Below are 8,658 nucleotides of genomic sequence, written 5' to 3' on the forward strand. Positions count from 1 at the left end.
GAGACGTGCGGGCAGCGCGTCACGCCCTCCGAGCGCCTGGCAGGGTCAGAGCCAAGTGCACGGGCGCTGCTCAGCCGAGCTTTGCAGTTTGCCCACGCTCGAGTTTTGGGAGCCAAGGTAGACTTGAGCCAGAATTTGCCTAGGAAAATCGGGGGCTGCTTCCATGACTGTTTGTGAAGCACCTAGTATGTGCGGTTCAGCTAGTGGGACTCCACCATCCCACCCTGCAAAGATGTGAGCCCCAGAGCACTGACTCTTGGGGGAAAGCTGCTCGTTTTGATTCTGAGGCTATTATTCTATTACCTCAGACCAAAGTTTTCACCATATTAAGATGGGGGTAATTTAGCACCTTTTCAGGTGGGGACAGGGACACACACACACACACAGACACTTCCATCTGACTGGGCATGATGGCACCTGTCTTTAATCTCAGAGCCAGGTGGTTCTCAGTGAGTTCAAGACCAGTTCTCTACTCAGCAAGTTCCAGGAAAACCAGGGTTACATAGTGAGACCTTGTCTCAAAACAAAACAACAACCACCACCCTCATTTTCTTGTGGGTTTTTTTTTTTTTTTTAAACCCTAGAGGACAAAGTCTCTCTGTGCAGCTCTGGCTGGCTGCCTTTGAACTCACAGAGAGCTGTCTGCCTCAGCCTCTCAACGCTGGGATTGAAGGCGCACGCCTTCATTTTCCAATCTTCCCTCAAACTCTTACCCTTCCTGTTCTGGAATTACAGGTATGTACTGTTGTGCCCAGCCCTAGATCAAATTTTCTGTGTGTGGGCTGGGTGCGCGCGGGGGGGGGGGGCGTTAAAGACAGGAGATATGCTTAGCAGTTACAAACAGGTACTGTTCTTGCACAGGACACAAATTTAGTTTCCGGCACCGACCCACCTACACACACACCTGGAAACACAAGCTTAGCTGGACCCAGTGCCTTCTTTTGCCTTCCACAGGCATTAATTAGCATTCATGAGCACATACCCAATCCGTGCACACATATATACAGTAATTTAAAATCTTTAAAGGATTTTAAAATACCTTTAGGAATGAAAACATTTCTATGAAGAACATGGGTGTTGAATTTAAAATTACAGGGAGTAGTTATTTTGGTTTAGGGTTCTGTGCTAAACCCCCCAAATGGAGTCACTTACCACTAACCAACTGCCCCACTTTCCCAGAAACCTGTATGAATTGCATGATGTTGAAGCAGCCTCTGCCTTAATTTTTACACAGGCAAACCTGATGCTGAGTCCTCTGTTGCTCCCACCCCACCCCTCCTGTCTCTATCTTAAAAGGGAAGGAACTTTCAGCCTCCCAGTCTCCTCCTGGGTTTCTTGTTTCCACTTTCTTTGTCCCCTTTGAGTCTGTGAAAGAAACCAATATCCACCTCATTGGAATGCTCACTCTGTTTTGTGAAATGAACTTATGGCCCAGTTTTACAATCAGAAGATAAAGCCAATTAAAACCCTTAAACTAAATGGTTGTAATTTTGTCTGTTGACATGGGAAAGCCTCGATTACATTCATTTCCAGATTGTCTTCCTTTTGATTTAACTATCATAGTCAGGGTATTCTTGCTGTGAAAAGACACCATGACCACAGCAACTCTTATCAATGACAACATTTAACTGGGACTGTTTCAGAGGTTCAGTCCATTATCACCACGGTGGAAAGCATGGTGGCATGCAGGCAGACTTGGTGCTGGACAAGGAGCTGGGAATTCTACATCCGGATGGCACTGGTGTGGCTTGAACATCTGAGACCTCAAAGCCCACCCACAGTAACTCACCTGCTCCAACAAGGCCACACCTCCTAATAGTGCCACTCCATCTTAATAGAACTGCATCTTAATAGAAGGTGATTAGCTGTTCCAAAAGGTGTCAGAAAGTTTAACAGGTAAATGTGTCTTCCTGGTTCCCTGGCTCGGGGAGTCTCTTCAACTTCCTACTCAAAAACACCCATCCAGAACTGGGTGTGACTGGGGCATGCCTTTAATCCCAGCTCTTAAGGAGCAGAGGCAATGGATCTCTGAGGTTGAGACCAACCTGGTTTACTGAATAAGTTCCAAGACAGAAACCTTGTCTCAAACAACAACAACAAACCACCCATCAGAAGCCAGCCTCTGCCATTTTTCCTGAGAAAGCTGGAGGTTTCAAGTACCCTCCATTTAGTTGTCTGAAGCTACGTTTCTGCTTATATATACTCTTCCTTCAGCATTCAACAGTGTGATGTGGATTTTTAAAGTGTGTTGCGCTTCAACTAGGAACTCAAATGGAAATCAAGTTTTCATCCTGCAAATAATTCACTGAGTCCGAGTGTAGAGGTGGCCCCTTCTGAACAGGTCCTGGGCTACACAGGCAACCGGAATCATGGTCCCACTTCATCTGTTGCCTAAATGCTGGCAATGTGAAGCCAGTGGCTCAGAGCTGGAGCGAGGCAGGCAGTTAGCATTGCTGGGAATGATGGCTGGGGGTGATAGACACTGGACAAAAGCGCATGTCTTCTGTGGGGTAAAAGAGCTCTCCTTGAAGAAATGACATTTGATCTGAGCCTGATGAACGAAAAGTTGGACGGACAACAAGGAGGCAAGTATGAGTTACTGTGGCCTAGGGAATGCAGATCCATTACCTTAAATGACACACTTCAGCCTGAAAGAGGTTACTGTAAATTTCTGTAGTCACCAAGGAACAGAAATTCACAAAACAATACATTTACCAGTGAATGAAGAGCCATCAGAGAGACTAATGCTAAATTCCAGCACAGCACAACAGGCAATCTCTTTCAGATGTTACCTCAAAGCATGCTCAGCTACAGTGCTGTCCAGGGGTCTGAGGTTGGCTGTGTTTAGTGGTAGATTCTGAGAAATGTGTGTACACACACAGGCACACCTATGCACACATACATAGTAACATAAATAGATCTCTCATTTGAGATAGAGCATGCAAAGTTTAACCCTATTGTGTTTTATTGAGTGTTAACATGTTTTCCAGTTATATTCATCTCCCTACAAATGTCAGGATTTATGTCTTCATAATTATATAGTGTGTGTGTGTCAGTCTCTGGTACACTTTTTTTTTTCTTTTTCTTTTTCTTTTGCTTTGACTTTGTCAGCTTAACATAAGCTAGGGCCACCTGAGAAGAAGGAACCTCATTTGAGAAAATGTCTCCATCAGATTTACCTCGAGGCAAACCTGTGGCAGATTTTCCTGTTTGATGGTTGATGTTTAGAGGGTTCCGCCCACTGTGGGCGGGGCCTTCCCTAAGCAGGTGGTCCTGGTTGTATAAGAAAGCAGGCTGAGCAAGCCAAGGGAGGAAGTGAGTTAGCATGCTTCTTCCATGGCCTCTGCTTTAGTTCCAGCATCTAGGTCCCAGCCCTGCTTGAGTGCCTGCCCTAGGATTTGTAAGCTTAACAAACCTCCCTCCCCAAGCTACTGTCTGTCCACTTCTTCCCACAGCAATCGAAAGTAAACTAGAATGCCTAGCTAATCAGGGAGGTCTAGAGATACATCTGCCCTCCCTGTTATCCAAGGGTTGGGCCATGGCAGGTATGTCGGAATGGCTTTTATGTGGGTGCAGAGAATTTGAACATGGGTCCTTTTGCTTTCACAGCAACACATTTACCAAGTGAGCCATCTCCTAAGCCCCTTGTTTTGTCTGTTTGAGATAGGGTCTCTAAACGTATGAATATACTAGACTGGCCTTAAACTTGTGGCAATACACCTTCCTGCCTCAGCCTCCCAAATACTGGGATCCTGCATGAGTACTAGCTTCTGAAGAGTTCAGTAATCAGGAGGAGAGTGCTGGGTGAGAGAAAGAGGAAGATGCTTGGCATCTTGGAAGGACTAAGAACTCTCAAGATTAGTCTGACTTTGACTTACAATGTTGCTTCTCTTCAGAATCACAAGGTCCCAGCCAGCCAAGGCCAAGGCCTCTCAGGAACAGCTTCTTCTGATAGCTTTTGTTCACTGGGAAGCCAGAAGGGGACATTCTGAGCTGCTTTGGATATGCTGAGTTTGATGTCACTCAAGTCAAAATGTTGGTTATGCATTTGGATAATGAGCTTGGGACTGAGAGCCTTCATGACTCAGACAAGTGATCGTCTGCTGAGCTCAACTCCCACCGTAGAGATGCAGACTAAGGGGGGCGTCAAAGGCAAACTTTAAGAGGGCAGGTAGTGAGACTTGCCTGTGACGCTCTGAGGCTTGCTGTATAGGATACTTGGAGGAAATCGCATCGTTCACCCTATGAAGATGGCATTATCATTAAGGAGGTAGCTGATGATGAAACCACTGGGGGTTGGTCAGATGCTGCTGTGTATTCAGATGCTAAATTCTGTGCCCCAAGACCTGGTTGCCCAGTGATGAGTAAATTCTCAAATACAACGCCTTTGTTGTGCAAACTTTGCTCCCCAATTTAAAGCTATTGGTTAAATACAGATGGCTACAGTCAATTATTGGAGGGAATAGAGGTAGGTGAGCTTTCAGTTACCTGGCACGGGTGGGGTGTGGGAGGTGTGGTTCAGGTAGGGGAGAGAGGAGAAGGAAAGAAAAGAGAGAACAGGAGGTCTACATTAGTCATGATGGACCAGCAGAGCATGCCCGGGTCAAATACCTCCATAGGATACCAGACTGCTGGAGCAGAAATGACCCAGGAAGATTCAAATAGCAAGTATTTGGGAGTCACAGTTGGGGAAGTAGCTGGTCTAGCATTAGAGAATTAGAGAATTATACACACACACACACACACACAAAATACAAAAAAATTTATAGTTTTCAGCTGGGGAAATGGTTCAGTGGGTCAGGTGACTCTCACAAGAGTCAGGGACTCAGATACCCAGAATCCAAGTAAAGTGCTGGCCATGGAGCTGGAGAGATGGCTCAGTGGTTAAGAACACTTGGTCCTCTTGAAAAGGTCCTGGTTTGATTCCCAGCATCCACATGCAGCTCACAATTGTCTGTAACTTCAGTTCCAGGGGATCCAATGCCCTGTTCCAGCCTCCTTAGGCATTGTGAACACAGCAGTACATATATACATATGTGCTGGCAAACATTCAGACACATACAATCAAATTAAGCAATTTGGGTTTGTTTTGTTTTGTTTTTAAGAAAGCTGGATGCCTGTAGCATGCACTTCTTCTAATCTCAACAATGATGAGATAGACAACAGAGACAGATGTGTCACTGCAGGCTCAACGGGCAGATGGTTTCGCCTACTCGGGCAAAGTTCCAAGCCAATGTGAGACTGACTCATACAAAAAGTGGAAGGTTCCTGAGAAATATCACTTGAGGCCTGTGATGGTTTGTATATGCTTGACCACGGGAGTGGCACTATTAGGAGGTATGGCCTTGTTGGAGTAGGTGTGTCACTGTGGAGGTGGGCTTTAATACCCTAGTCCTAGCTGCCTGGAAGCCAGTATTTTGCTAGCAGCCTTCAGATGAAGATGTAGAACTCTCAGCTCCTCCTGTACCATGCCTGCCTGGATGCTGCCAAGTTCCCACCTTGAAGATTATGGATTGTACCTCTGAATCTGTAAGCCAGTCCCAATTAAATGTTGTCCTTATAATACTTACCTTGGTCATGGTGTCTGTTCACAGCAGTAAAACACTAACCAAGGCAAGGCTACACTCCGACCTCCCTGTCCATACTTGTACAGACACACAACCAGTGTGGACTATTTGATAGTGATCCCACAAACCATACAAAATACCCATAAAGCAAAATCATAGGGAACACTATCATTCAAATGTCACACAGCCCATGCAGCAAATGACCAGACACACTACTCCCTGCTCCATCATAGTGGTGACTAATCCTGGGACATCTGGGAGAGATCAGAGTGAGCATAGCCAGACTGAGCCAAGTCAAGTAAGGAGAGGAGGGAGGGCAGAGGAGGGAGGAGAGAGGGGAGAAAAAGAGGAAAGAGGAAGGGGGAGAGGAGAAGGAAAAGGAGGGAAGAGGGAGGGGGAAAAAGGAAGTGGGAGGAGCCACTGACCAAGATAGGAGGCCTGGGCCAAGGGACTGACCAAGAGATTAAAGGGTAGATCAGAAGGGCCAGGTAACAAAGTGGCTGGACTAAATGGGGAAAGGTGGCTGGTGGGAGGGTAACCCAGCTCCTGGGCTGGAAATGTTTAGGATAGGGGGCAGGGTTTGCCAGCCATACTCTATTACAGATAGGAACTGAGGGATGCTGGGAAAACCTGATGGCCATTGTCTGCTTTGATATGTTAATGGACACCTGCTAGCTGGTTGTCCAGAGTTTGAGACCTAACATCCCAGCCTCTTTTTGTTGATAATAAATGTTAAGAGGAGACACAGTCTTTTCTATGACCAATTCCTGCTGACCCTGGGGAATCGTTGGTAGGAACAGAAGAAAGCTGGAATGTTGTCCAAGACCTGAAAGAGAGGGAGAAGAGTGGAGCCTGCTTTGCTTGCTGTCTGGGCTCTCGAGACCATCTGAGGAAGTGCAGGCCTCTTTGTAGAGATCTGTGATGCTGGACCACCCTAGGCTAGCCAGCCACTTTGGAGCTGTGGTATAGATTCCAAAGGAATACCTGAAGCTGGTGAGTTGCTGGAGAAATCTGCAGTTGATTTGAAATCTTCTGGGACATGGTAGACTGTGGTCAGGAGGTAAAGTTAAGGAGTTTAGGGGAAACTTGTTAGCTTGGGTGTACATTTGAAACTTTTAGGCCTATGATCCTGGTAGCTGAGGGAGATGAGTTCCAAGACCAGACAAAGGGGGAGACATCCGGTCCTCAGGAATAGGCAGTAGGTGGGCTGACAGGAGTACTTGCCTGGAGTCTGTGTGACCTGTGAGAGGTGGATTCAAGTTGATTCTTTGAAGCTTATAAGAAGTTTAAGTTCTCAAAAAGAGATAACGCTTTCAGATGTTGTTATTAGCACTGTTTATAATCTGTACCAAAATCCACATTGTAGAAAAGGCAGCACACTCATGCCTTTGAGTCACAGTAAAAGTTTGGGGACCCAAAAATGATTTTGAGTTGAAAGTATTAACAACAACAACAATATTGACAGTCTTTCCAGAGGCTGGTTTACAATTTTTTTTAACACAATGAGAAGCAATTTATGTCTCTACTTAGAAAACAACCAAAGGAAATTTTAAATCTTGAGCTTATGACTTTGATAATACTTGTCTTTACCAGAGCTAGATTAATAGCTTATCAGAACTCCATTGGTTAATGGCAAAACTCTGAATTTTTGAAGTCTTTTTTTGTTTATTTGTTTGTTTGGTTGGTTGGTTGGTTTTTCGAGACAGGGTTTCTCTGTGTAGCCCTGGCTGTCCTGGAACTCACTCTGTAGACCAGGCTAGCCTCAAACTCAGAAATCCGCCTGCCTCTGCCTCCCAAGTGCTGGGATTAAAGGCATGCGCCACCACTGCCCGGCTAATTTTTGAAGTCTTATATATAACAATATAACAATAGCACCGAGAGAAAGAAATCTGAGACTTCTTAAAAATTTTTTTACATTTCTTTTTTTTTTAATTATTTATTTATTCATGTAATGTATATGAGTACACTGTAGTTGTCTTCAGACACACCAGAAGAGGACACCGGATCCCATTACAGATGGTTGTGAGCCACCATGTGGTTGCTAGGAATTGAACTCAGGACCCAGGACCTCTAGAAGAGCAGTCAGTGCCCTTAACTGCTGAGCCATCTCTCCAGCCTTATTTTTTACATTTCTTAAATCACTTTCCTATACTTTTATAACTTATATAAATGTTAAGCTCTCCCCCTCCCCCCTCCAACAATTTACCGTGAGACACAGGCGGTTGGTTACTGAGAACAGTCATTGCCAAGAAAGTTTCTTTAAATGAAAGAATCGTGCCGGGCGTGGTGGTGCACGCCTTTAATCCCAGCACTTGGGAGGCAGAGGCAGGTGGATTTCTGAGTTCGAGGCCAGCCTGGTCTACAAAAGTGAGTTCCAGGACAGCCAGGGCTATATAGAGAAATCCTGTCTCGAAAAAACCAAAAAAAAAAAAAAAAAAGAATCGTAAAAAGTTACTGTGAAATCTGCTTTGTGAGTTTATTTCTTCTCACAGTCTGGTAGCAAGGTAAACTGTCTTTCTCAGCTGAAGACCAAGTAGTAACCCTAAGAAAGGTAGGCTCGAGGCCTGATGTTTTACATATGAAGAGAAGGCAGCTGTAGCCTTGAGGGAGGAGCTGGGTGCTTGCAGGTGTTATTAAACTGACAGAACTACAGTTAGTCAGCCCACATCGTCAGAGATCTGAGAAGGATAAATTATAGTAGGAGGTATAATCCAAATGGTTTATGTATCAATTAAAGTGACAGGGACTTCCCCGTTACCTAGACAGCTGTCTTAGCCCATGTGGTCTCTATGGCTTTGTTGGGGGCAGTGGCAGCAGATTCCCTGCTGACATAGTATCTAATCCTCCGCTGCAGCAGTAGACCTTCCCCTATCAGACCCAGGCAGGAACTTGGGGGACTGACCTTGGACCAGGCAGAGTAGGTCTATCAGCCCAAAAGTGTCCAGTTTGAGCAGAACCCTTGCAGCTGGAAAGGCACGGGGCAGTTTGGCCCCATGGTTAGTGTTACCATACTTTAGGTGACATCGTTATAATTTTTCTTTTCTTTCCTTTCCTTTTCTTTTTTTTTTTTTTTTTTTTTTTTTTTTTTTTT

This window comes from Mus caroli, chromosome 10, assembly GCF_900094665.2.
Source record: "Mus caroli chromosome 10, CAROLI_EIJ_v1.1, whole genome shotgun sequence".
NCBI classification, from domain to species: Eukaryota; Metazoa; Chordata; class Mammalia; order Rodentia; family Muridae; genus Mus; species Mus caroli.